Source organism: Mastomys coucha, unplaced genomic scaffold (genome assembly GCF_008632895.1).
Source record: "Mastomys coucha isolate ucsf_1 unplaced genomic scaffold, UCSF_Mcou_1 pScaffold14, whole genome shotgun sequence".
In the NCBI taxonomy this organism is placed as follows: domain Eukaryota; kingdom Metazoa; phylum Chordata; class Mammalia; order Rodentia; family Muridae; genus Mastomys; species Mastomys coucha.
The window spans coordinates 42,390,913-42,400,296 of record NW_022196896.1 but is presented as its reverse complement, the minus strand read 5'-3'; positions in this window follow the sequence as shown (position 1 = coordinate 42,400,296).

Below are 9,384 nucleotides of genomic sequence, written 5' to 3'. Positions count from 1 at the left end.
GCAGGATGTTAATCTCAGGGTTCTCATCCTTGTGATTGTCAGGCAGGATATTAATCTCAGGGTTCTCAGTTAGCTGGGGCAGGATGTTTATCTCAGGGCTCTCATGGTTCCCAACAGTTGGGTGCCATGGCACATCCAGCAAGCATACCTCTCAGTAGCCTGAGGTGAGATCACCACAAGTTCCAGGACAGCCTGGGCCACAGGGCTGCAGCATGAGAGCCCATAACAAAAAAATGGGAGGCAGAGAGGGAGAAGGAGAAAAAAAGAACTTAATCTAAGCAAATGGACAGATTTTAAATAGGTGTAAGATTGGTAGAAGAAAAGGAGGTATCATGCCTCTTCTATTTGATGTGAGGGGAGCCTCGCTTGAACACATCACCCACCTGGAGATACTTCTTGAAAGTAAAAGTTGTCTACTTAAAATCTCCGCCCCATGTGGCTGCGCATGCCTGTAATGTTAGTCTTGAGAGACAAAAGCAGGAGGGTGGCCACAAGTTGGTGGCAGCTTGTTCTACATCTCTAAACAAAACAAGAATCCTATCTCAGGTTGATTTTCAATGAATTTCTCATCTCATTAACTTATGTTTTTAAAGAAATGATCTCCCCTCTTCAGTGGAACTATTAACTGCCGCCTTTGAGGCCTCCTTTACAAATACTAGCACCTGCTTCACCATATAATAAAATACACTCTAATTGTCAGTTTTGGGCAAAATAGAAATATCACATTTAACTGAGAATTACTCTTTGGCACAATATCAGACTAGCAATATTTTAGAGATTAGAATGTATTACATACTGAATTTTGGCTTTCTAGGTTTAAAAACAAAACCAGTTCATAAGTTTGCTGTGTCTCAGCCTCACCACCATATTCATCTATCCCCTTGTTGTTGTTGTTGATGTTGTTGTTGTTGTCGTTCTTAAAATGGAGTTTCTCTGTGTAGTCCTGGATGTCCTGGAACTCAACTTGCTCTGTAGACCAGTTGGGCTCAAACCCACAAAGCTCCCCCACCTCTCCCTCCTGAGTGCTGGGATGAAAGGCTGCAACATCATCACTCCCAAGCCCATTCATCCACTCTTTATTCATTTAACCCAGATATATTTTTTGAGCTTACTACATGCTAGGCACAATACTAGGAAATAAATAAATAATAAATAAAACAAATGTGAAAGATAGACAAGCTGTGCACAGTAGCATGTGTCCACAAACCAGAAATTCAAAGCTAATCAGAGTGTATCTTTTTAAAAATACTTTTTATTTTAAAATATTTTTTATTCATATTCTTTTTTTTAAGTTATGTGTAGGTTGTGAATCTGAATAGGGGTATACATGAGTGTAGGTGACTGATCCTCTGGAGCTAGAGTTACTAGCAGTTGTGAGCCTCTTGACATGAGTGCTGGGAACTGAACTCAAGATCCCTTGAAGAACAGCAAGTGCCCTTTACTGCTGACCCATCTCTCCTGCTCCATGAGACCCTATCTTAAAATAAAATCAAAACAGATATATAGCGATGGACCCTGGCCTCTAAGAATTTGGATCAAGTAATATTGGCTAGACAGATGAAAGATCCATTGTTCATAGCTCATAGCTTTTGAGTGGCTAGCGTTCCAACTACCAGAGAACTCACAGTTGCTAATGGTAACTTAAAGCATGACTGCATTGCCAGGTCTAGTGGAGGCCACAATTAGAACTACTCGAGGAGGCTGAAGCAGGAGATTACCCAGGACTTGGAGACCAGCTGGAGTGACACGGAAGACTTCTCAAAGTGTACAACTACAAGCATCTTCTCCAGAACTCTTAGTTTTTAGTATATCTCCCAATACCCATAATGAAGTCATTTGGAACTGATGTATTCAATACCATTTCACACAGTTGGAGGGTGCTTTATAGAGATAGAATACACACTGTCTAATCCCTTCTCCATACTTATTCAGCTTTCTATTCCCTCTTAAAAGCAGTTATTTTGTCCTTGGTTTCTTTAGATCTCAATTTTTAGTATCACGTCTTGCACATGCTTGCTCCCTCTGGAACGTGTCCAGTATTTTGAAGAGCATTTCAGTTAGTTTGTCTTGCCATTCACGGATGAGAAGCACTGGTAGGCTTCCCAAACCTGTTATTTCCCAGCAGGAAGTACTAGGTCATGGGTCTTCTTGGCCCACAAGGCACAAATTATCTAAGTATGGAGAGTAGAAGGCTTGTTGTGTATCTAGCTAGCATCTAAACTTTCCCCTCTGCCTCTATTTAGTCCATGAAAAAAACTTATTTGAAAAGGCTCAAGGAAATGGAGATTACTCTGTGGAGGAGTCAGATCTGTGTGCATTCCCTCCTCTGACCAATCCTTGGACAACTGCTTGGAAGAGCAGATGAGCCCTGGACCCAGCCATCTGAGGACTGTTTATGGCCCATTGTTGCTCGGAAACTCCCTCTAATGTGGAGCTTCCCAACCTTCCGAATGCTCTGACCCGTTAATATAGCTTCATATGTTGTTATGACCCTCAACCATAAAGTTATTTCTGTTGCTACTCCATAAGTGCAATTTTGCTACTGTTATGAGTCATAATGTAAATATCTGTTTTCTGGTGGCCTTAGGTGACCCCATGAAAGGGTCATTCGACACCCCCCCCACAAAAGTCACCAACAAGTGAGGAGGATTTGTGGGGATGGGGAAGGGAAGAGCTGCCCTCTGGCTGCGGCTGCAAGCCCTGAGGATTTGAGCCTGAAGTTTTTTTTTTTTAAGATTTATTTATTTATTTTGTGTATTCACCATTACTCTCTTCAGACACACCAAAGAGGGCATCAGATCCCATTATAGATGGTTGTGAGCTACCATGTGGTTTCTGGGAATTGAACTCAGGACCTCTGGAAGAGCAGTCAGTGTTCTTAACCTCTGAGCCATCCTCTCCAGCCTTGAGCCTAATTTTTTTTTGAGGGGATGGAGGTTAAGACAGGGTTTATCTGTATAGCCCTGGCTATCCTGGAACTCACTCTGTAGACCAGGCTGGCCTCGAACACAGAAATCCACCTGCCTTTGCCTCCCAAGTACTGGGATAAAAGGTGTGCACCACCACTGCCTGGCTTGAGCCTAAATTTTTAACTCTTCTTTTTATGACTTCCCCTTCTCTTTTCTTTTTGTTTTCTTTCTTCTTGTTCTTTTCTATTGTTCTAAAGAAAAAAGCTTTTGCTGGGCAGTGGTGGTGTACACCTTTAATCCCAGCATTTGGGAAGCAGAGGCAAGCAGATCTTTGAGATTTAGGCCAGCCTGGTCTATAGAGTGAGTTCCAGGATAGCCAGGGGTACACAGAGATACCCTGTCTCAAACAAACAAACAAACAAACAAATAAGCAAACAAAAAACAGGAAGAAAGAAAGAAAGAAAGAAAGAAAGAAGGAAAGAAAGAAAGAAAGGAAGGAAGAAAGAAAGAAAGAAAGAAAGAAGAAAAGAAAGAAAGAAAGGGAGAGAGAGAGAAGAAAAGAAAGAGAGAAGGAAAGAAAGAAAGAAAGAAAGAAAGAAAGAAAGAAAGAAAGGAAGGAAGAAAGAAAGAAAGAAAGAAAGGGAGAAGGGAAGAAAGGAAGGAAGGGAGGAAGGAAATGAAAGAAAAGGAAAGGAAAAGAAAGAAGAGAAAAAGGTTATTTGCTGTATCCACATGTGAATCCAAGTCCCCAGAAAGAGACCTTACCTTAAAACCGAACCTTCTCTTGGCTGCTTGACTGAACTGAGGTTCCCTGCTCTGGAAGACTCTAAGTGTTGCAGACCCAGAGCCTACCTACAGTTTGCCTTGGGCTATCTTTAGTCTCCTAAAAGGTTCCTTGCCCTTCTCTGGGTCAGAACTAACAACTGGTAGTTGATAAATAGAAAGTAGTAGAGGAGCAGAGGCCTTAAGATCTTTGTGAGCCTGGTCTGCACAATGAGTTCCAAAACAGGCAGAGCTATACAGTAAGACCCTGTCAAATTTCTTGAAATGTATTCACTTAACAAAACCATAGTTTTTGACAACCCAAAGCCTGTGTCATCAGAGAGCATCTGACCTGTAGCTGAGATTTCTCTCGTTCACTGTAATACATACTTAATGTTTCCACCAATGTCACTGAAATCACCTTGATTTATGACTATCCTTGTTCAGTTACTATAAAGCCTTTAGAAAACTGCTTTCCCATTGGAACATGGTCTTTGGGGCAGCTTAAATTTGTGTTTCTACGTCATGATCACTCATTTAGTTCCAGAATAAATTACCTCTTAGCCCTTTTGTAGGAAAGTTGTGTTTTTGCATTAGCAGGTACCCCACATAGGCATCCTGACAATAAACCACATTTCACAGAAGGAGTCATGGGATCGAGGTACAGGCATGGATGGTACATCCTAGCCAACCGCCTTGTCTCCTCGGGTGGATTGTGCTGAGTTCTTTTGGCCCTCCCTGGATTTGATGGAAAGCTCATTTGTTTACCTGAGGTTATTTAAGGATCCGATTTGATAGATACCTTTTTGTTTGGGGTTTGCTTTCAGAATATTTGGTTGAAGGTATCTATTTTGTTTGCTTTCTTTGGAAACATTTCAGTCTAGATGTTTATTTTCGCTTGCTTCCCTGCATTCAGACCTGGGAAAGCATTTTGGGTTAAACCCACTAGTACTTTGCCTCAAGTGCCCCAACACTGCTTCCACCTAGAATATTAGGATCAGGAGAACAGTAGGGAGATTTTATATTCCAGCTGTATTGATGCTTGATTCATGTATTAATTCAACTCACAAATATGAAAAAAATAAGAAGAAAAGAAAAGCAAAAATCTAACAAAGTAAATTTCTTCTCCAGGGGTAGCATTTACTATCTTATTTATTTATTTATTTATTTACTCATTCATTCATTATTTATTTATTTTATTTTTGTGCTTAACTAAAAGTCTTAGACAATAAATATTTTTGGGTTTTGTTCCTCTTTTAAATCACAAATGGGCAGCCTGTTTTAATTGGAATGTTAAACCATCAATCTATACTGAGACTTTGATGTGTCCTATACTGTTAGTACTAGTGGGTCAAAAACAGCTCCCTGCCCCCGCCCCCTGCTCCAGACTCATCCATCCACTGTTCCTGGGTCACATGGAATAGTGCATGGCTTTTTGGGGAGGCGGGCAGGGGGGCAGGGCAGGGGAATCATAAGAGCTGATTTCCCGAATATTTCCTTAGCCAGCTTCCTACACTAAGAGGGCAGTCTGACAGTGGAGAATCACATTAATAATAACTGCTTCTTTAATTTTCCTTACTCTGAAGCCTTGAAGGCGCCATCTGCTTTGCTTTCTTGCCTGTCTCCTTTGCTGTCTGTAAAGCGTGGGATGGGTGGTATACGGCACACCGACTGCGCCGGCTTCCTTCCCTTATGATAGTCCAAAAAACAGGTTGACTTTTAAGATCAAACAAGACAGACATGTTTAAACTCCATATGCCTTCCCTTTATGAGAGGTTTCTTTAAAAAAAAAAAATCCTCCGGGCAGTGGTGGCCCACGCCTTTAATCCCAGCACTTGGGAGGCAGAGGTAGGTGGATTTCTGAGTTCGAGCCCAGCCTGGTCTGCAGAGTGAGTTCCAGGACAGCCAGGGCTATACAGAGAAACCCTGTCTCGAAAAACCAAAAAACCAAAAAACCAAAAAACCAAAAAACAAAACAAAACAAAAAACAAACCAAAAAAACCCCAAAAACTTATCCACCTGACATTAGTAATAACTGAAGAATAGGTAAATGGCTGTGGCTCAGCCTAAGATACAGGCTAGCAGTGCCAGATCTAAGACACTATTCCAGTGGATACCACGCCAGTAGATAAGGCCTAATCAAAACTATATTTCTTTTTTTTTCCCTTTGTTTTTCCTTTTAGATACAAATGCAAGCATGGGAAATAAAATTTAGCCTCACTGTAAATGAAAAGAGTTAAAAAAAAAAAAAACCTGACCAAAAGCAACATTGAAAAAAATATTCCACAGTCAAGCCATTGCCCATCAGCTGCTTTTCTCTAAAAAAAGAGAAAGAGATATTACTTCCAGTTGGCAGAAAAAAATTCCCCCTTTCATCTACTAAGCCTTTCTCCCATCTTAAAGGGACGGAGATATACGTTTTCTACCTTTTTACTCCATGCACCCGGATATCATGTGATGGTGTCATGTTGGCTACGATGTTCATTTTCATATAGTGCTTGTGCAAAAAAAAAATTATCAATCTGTGGCCATTCTTTTCTTTTGGAGCATTTTTATTGTGTGTCAAAATTATTATTTTTGGCATGCCCCATTTAAAATGTACATGTGCATGTTTATAAATGTGAATATTTTGCTGATGCATTAAAAAGCCTGATAAATATATGCTGCTATAAACCTGGCTATGCTGAACATCTTAAAAACTGTTAAAATCCCAGAGTGAGTGTTGCCGGAGTGAGCCAGGCCAGAATGAGAAGGAAAAAAAAAGAGAGAGAAAAAAAAAACCTGTTAAAACCATATCTTTGTGTCCTTTAGGTGTTCCATAAAACCTTAAAATACTAATTGCTTACATAAAGCAACAATCACTAGAATCTTTAGACAAGGAATTCATTAAGCTATAAAATGTAATGCTATATACATAGATTTTGATAAAAATGTCCAAAACAGGCTGTGAATACACACACACACACACACACACATATGTATCATAGTGCTTGGTCCCATAGGCCAAGGTGTCTGAATACTTCAGCCCTACTTGCGAGCACTGTGTGGAGACTTAGAAGGTATGGCTTTGCTGGGAGCAGGATGGCCTTGGAGGTGGCTTTGAGGTTTCAGAAGTCACATTCCATCCACAGTTCATTCTCTCTGCTTCCTGCTTGTAATGGGATATGAAACTTCAGCTCTCTCAGCTTCCAGCAGCCCCAGCTAGCCGGCCACCTGCTACTCTGCTGGTTCCACCATTATGGATCCCAACCCTTTAGAAGCCATAGGCACAAATAAAACCTTAATTCTCTAAGTTGCCTCGGCCACATGTTTTATCACAGCAATAGAAGAGAAAATAATATGTGCACGGGTCCTATTAACTGGGCCCAAATAATTGTATTATTATAAATGCAAAGCTAATTAATTAAATTAATTAAATATTACAAATATAAACTAATTGTGAACAGCTGTAGAAGGTCCTATACCACTTTCAGGTGTTTAACAAACAATGTGACTTTAACTCCATTTACTCCAGACAGAAACAGCCAATGATTTGGGTTAATGCTTATCCAAACTACGAAGAGACTTTTATATGTTTTCATCTTAAGTACTTAATTTTCTTTTTTTTAAGATTTATTATATGTAAGTACACTGTTGCTGGGACTTGAACTCAGGAACTTCAGAAGAGCAGCCAATGCTCTTAACCACTGAGCCATCTTGCCAGCCTCTTAATTTTCTTGATTAAATTAGTATCTAAAGGACTGGTGAGATGGCTCAGAGGTTAAGAGCACTGACTGCTCTTCTGGAAGTCATGAGTTCAAAACCCAGCAACCACATGTTGACTCATCCATCTGTAATGAGAAACAAATAAAAAAAAACCTATGGGCTGGAGCAAGTGAGGCCAGAGCAAGAGGAAGAAGGGAGGGGAAAAAAATTAGTATCTAAAATGTCCTATGGTTCAAGGAGCTGGAATTTTAAAAAACAATTAAATATGATTTGTAACTTGTTGATTAAAAGGAAATGGGCAAACTACAGTGTTTTCCCCTTCTAGAATCCCATCTTCATTTCTAACCATTAAGACCAGAAGGTACGGTCATGCCTATGAGAATTATAAAGTTCTAACCACTGACAGATCTGATCTCTTCTTTCTAACCCTGTTATTAACATAACATAACATAACATTAACATTAACATTGGTATAAAAAGATCAGTCTCTCCTAGAGTTATGGCTGTCATGACACGTGAGTGGTATATCCATATATCAAACTGGAAAAAAAAACAAACAAAAATAAGAGAAAGTAATTTTTTTTTTTTTTGATGTTTTGCGACAGTGTTTCTCTGAGTCAACCCAGCCGTCCTGGACTCCCTTTGTAGACTAGGTTGGCTTCGAACTCAAAGATTCCTCTGCCTCCCAGAGTGCTGAGATTAATCAGTACACCTACTTGATTACATAGGCCAACTATAAATAGCATAGTGTCTCCAGGCCTTTCCTCCTTAAGGTTTACCAGATATCCCTTTCCTGGAGGCTCTTGTCCTGGCTGCTCGGCAGCAGCATCTACACCAGATGCTAGGAATAAGTCTTTCTAGCTACAAAGAATATTGTATTATAATATTTAATACATAATATGTGGCCGTGATATGTGGGAAAATTGTGAACAACGGTCCCAGAAAGCAACTGCGTCTTCTACCCAAACCTCTGCAAGGCTGATTGACCACAGAGCTCCAACGGTGTGGAAAGGTTGGGATGTTGCAGGTCAAGAGCCCAATTACAATTTATCTTGGGGCATCTATCCTTGTCCACTATTATGTCGGAGTTAGCATGTGACTAGCAGATTAAAAACCTCTTGAAATGTATTCACTTACTGAAAGCACAGTCTATGCCAACCCTCAGATAGCATGGGAGGCCTGCAGATAGGCAGCCTATAGCCTGTAGCTGAGGTCTCACTGGTTTTTCCTAATGGCCTACTTACTGTTGCCAGCCAAGTAATTGAAAAGTATTTTGATTTATTACTGTCCATAAGATTGCTTCCACATTGGAGCATGGAGTTTGGGGTAACTTAAATTTGTGTTTTTGGGTCATGGTCACTCATCTTTGGTCTAAAATAGACTCTTTTCCCTTTGAGATTTGCTCATATAAGCAGAGAAATCCCAAGAAACTAGTGATTCCAAGTCCCTAATCTTCCTTCCCTACCTCCAAACTTTGCTTCATTGATCCTGAATTAAAGATGGGGCCTAGTTTCTTTTTTGTTGTTTGTTTGCTTATTTTGTTTTGTTCCTTTGAGACAGGCTAGACTCCAACTTACTGTGCAGCTGAGACTTCCCCAACCTGATTCTCCTCCCTCTGCTTTCCCAAGCACTGTGATGCTGGGCCTTGGGCTATCCCCAGATCCACCACCCAGCCTCTCAGAGCATGCCCTGAGGGTCTAACAAGGCAGGGAGAAGTACATATAGACCCTGAAATGTGAATGTGCATGAGCGTGAATACAAATGTCTAAGGAAGTGGGGAGGCTGGCTTCCCACTTTCTATGCAGCTGCAGATGGCCTTGAAGCCTTCCGGAATGCTGCTTCCTCAGAGCTACCACTCAGTGCTAGGCAGCACAGTCTTCCTTTCATGTGGCGCTGTGGACTGAACGCAGACATTCCCGAGAGCTGGACAAGCACTCTTCCAGCTGAGCTGCTTCCAGTGCCTTGTTCCCAATCAATCAGCCAAGCTTCTTCCAGTGCCTTGTTCCCA